The sequence below is a fragment of the Ochotona princeps genome, chromosome 24 (assembly GCF_030435755.1).
Source record: "Ochotona princeps isolate mOchPri1 chromosome 24, mOchPri1.hap1, whole genome shotgun sequence".
In the NCBI taxonomy this organism is placed as follows: Eukaryota; Metazoa; Chordata; class Mammalia; order Lagomorpha; family Ochotonidae; genus Ochotona; species Ochotona princeps.
The window spans coordinates 19,757,280-19,760,576 of NC_080855.1; the positions used below are offsets into that span (position 1 = coordinate 19,757,280).

The 3,297-nt window shown below is 40.6% G+C and overlaps 1 pseudogene; it reads right to left on the minus strand.

The window, feature by feature from the left end:
* Window positions 1-335: 335 nt before the first annotated feature.
* Window positions 336-1,747, minus strand: LOC118757781 (60S ribosomal protein L7-like; annotated as a pseudogene).
* Window positions 1,748-3,297: the final 1,550 nt, after the last annotated feature.

Sequence of the window (3,297 nt, forward strand, 5' to 3'; positions counted from 1 at the left end):
TTTGTAAGTGGAACTTTATTTCCTTACCTACAAATTATGGACAGGTGCCTAGAAGACAGGTTTTCTTCAAACAAGCTTATTTTGACTCATTTTTGAGCACCATCCAAAATGAAAATATAAGACTTTTCTCAGAAAAAAAAAAACCTTACAAATTATGAAATGTTTTTGACAATACAAACAGGACTGTACTTTGACACGCAAAGGGTTGCTGGTTTGCTTTAATTTTATCACACATGAAGATTTGCCACAGTAGTTAAGCCAAGTTGGGGACAGGCAAACAAAAAGTCACCAGTGCAACAGTATTGAATGTCATTGCTGTTTATGACCTGACCGTTTTAGTCCATCTTGGCGATAAGCCTATTGATTTGGTCTTCCCTGTTATCAGTAGCTCCACTCTCCACAAAGTTGGCAGTCTTTTTCTTTTTTAGGTTTCTTTAAAAGGGGAGAGAGATGTTCCACCTGTTGGACCACTCCTGAAAAAGTCACAGCAACCAGGACTCAGGCGTCTGTGGAGGCTCCCACACTAGCCCAGAGACCCAAACCCTTGGAAAGCCTCCACTGCCTCCTTAGGCCAGCATCGGAGAGCTGGATAAGAAGCAGAGCAGCTGGGAGTCGAACTAGTGGCCACATGGGATCCTGGTGCCACAAGAAGTGGCTTCACCTATGCCGCAGTGCTGGCGCTGTGTTCTGTTTATATCACCTCACGGACAATTTGGGAGGGCCACAGAAGCTGTTTGCTTTCTTGAAACATTTTTTTTTCCAACGATATAGACCTCAAAAGTCAAATCCTCTATGCAGATGATACCTTATTTACCAAGAGAATGGGCAGAATGTTATTTTTCCAGGCAATTCATTTCTGATACAATTCACTGACTTCAGATTGCCACTCCCCATGCACTATACATTTGCACAATCCTCAGCGTGTTAATGGAAGGCTTGTAGAATTTAACAAAGGTGCCATTGAAGACAGGGTGAAGGCAAAGAAGTTGCAGCACTTCTTTGGACTGTGGGACTTAACACCATTGCTATCTGTGATCCTGATAACAAATGCCAATTCGAGTTCTGTTGCTACGTAGAAGCTGGCAGCTTTTCTTGCCTTTCCCATTATTTGAATTTCAGTTCTATACATCTGCTTATGTTTCTTAGCTTTTTCATAGATATGCCTTTTGAGACATGGAGAGAGCTTATTTTGGGCAAGCTTTCTTCTCATGTGCTTAATCTTCAGCACTGTAAAATTCTTCCCCTGTTAAGCATTTCTGGCAAAGCACCAGCCTTCTCTTCAGTACTCTCCATGGTTTCTCCCAGAAAAGGCAGTCCAAGATGGAACAATAGAACTGTGTTTCACTAAGGCATCATCTGACGCTGAGCCTCCTGGGTAGTGATAAGGCCCGCCTGGGTAATCTGTATGCCTACACTCTTAATTGCTTCTGCATGGTTCATGATGCCATGTCAAGGAAATAACATTCTCATACTCTAGAAATTAGGATGTGGACATGGGGGGAGGGAAGATGTCATTATTTGCTGTGCCTCACATGGTCAACAATTCATTTCAATAGGCAGTACCTCTGAAGATACCATTAAGAAAGTGTAATGTATAGGACCCCACCTTGCATGCACTGGGATCCCATGTGGGCACTGGTTCCTGTCCCAGCTGCTCCACCTTTTATAGCTCCCTGCTTGTGGCCTGGGAAAGCAGTCGAGGACAGCCCAAGGCCTTGGGACCTTACACCCATGTGTGAGACCCAGAAGAAACTCCTGACTTTGGATTGGCTCAGCTCCGACTTTGTGGCCACTTGGGGAGTAAAACAGTGGGTGAAATCTGTCCCTTCTCTCTGTATTTATGCCTTTCCAATGAAAATTAAATTTTAAAATGTATAATATATAAAAGCTTACATTATGACAAAATGACTGATAGGAAAGTTTGAACTCAAGACCATTTTCTTTTTCAGTTTATCATGGGAATAATGCTTTAAATCCAACAAATGACTTGAGATTTTGAACATCAACTGAAGGAATTCCAGACATTATGCAAGTGTTTCTTTCCCTGTTCCAGGACTTTACCCCAGTTTAATTCTAACAAAAGGATTCAGAATGGTATGTTGAAAGAGAAGGGGGCAAAAGAAGTCAATATAAAATTAGAGACCTACAGTGTATTGTAAGATGACCAAATGGACATATCTTCCCTAGTATCAAGGTTAGGCTTTGGAAAACTCGAGTATAGTACACTAACACAAAATTCAGAGTTCAAATTCAAATACTAGAGTGTTTCAGATTTCTATTTTTCACCTCTCCCATGTATTTTTCCCTTTTTTTTTTGGCTTACTTTTCCAGATGTTTTCTAGTTGAAACAAGTGAGTTCGTTTCTGCAGTGGCTATCTTGAACATGATTGGCTAGAGCCACAAGGTATAGTGGGCATTAATGGTGTGATTATGGCTAACCATAAGTAGGCTCTTTCCTTGAGGGTGACTGAGGAGGGAGAAACGATCAGGTGTAAGAAATGACCAAGTAGCCTTCCAGGCTCAGTTTCAGCTGTTAGAATCTTCATGTCAATGTTGTAATTGTAGCCAAGGAAACTGGAACCTTTATACCTCACCCAACCCTCAACAAAAGGACATTGCTGTTCTTTAGTTAGACTGGGTCTACAGGGGAGAATGTGGGTTAGTACTTTTTTGTGAATGATTAAATCCTTCAAGGAAGTCATTTACTTCTCAGAGCAATTAGAGTTAGGAAATAATTTGAACCAGCATGCCTGATTCCTTGAGAACATCTATTTTCACTTCCTATGAATTTGTGCCAATGATGCGAGATGGCTTACTGCCTGTATCCTATATAGCAGGGTACTTCAGAAAGTTCATGGAAAACAATGGAAATTTTTATTAAAAAATTCAAAATCCATGCAATTTTTAGTACATTAAGTTTTTGAAGTTCCCCTTATATGGATGGTTTAAGTGATTCATACCAAGGTTAATCTCAAATTTCCTGAGCTTTTTCCACTATGATTTTATGTGAGTAGAGGAAGTAGAGACATTATGTTGACATGAATGTACCCCTATCCGAGATGGGCTATAGCAAAACCTCTCTACTGCTTGAGAGTGCTAGAAAATTCAGCTGTGGTTAGGAGTCAGAAAGAGCCAACAACAAGTAATTGAATTATAAGCTTGCCCGTTAATATCCACACAGACCAAAGGCCGCCCAAGAGATAACATATTCACTGTATAGAAAATAGACTGAAAGCAACATTCCTTCAACACCATCTGATCTTGGCCTTATGTCAACTATTTTATTTGCAAGCACAG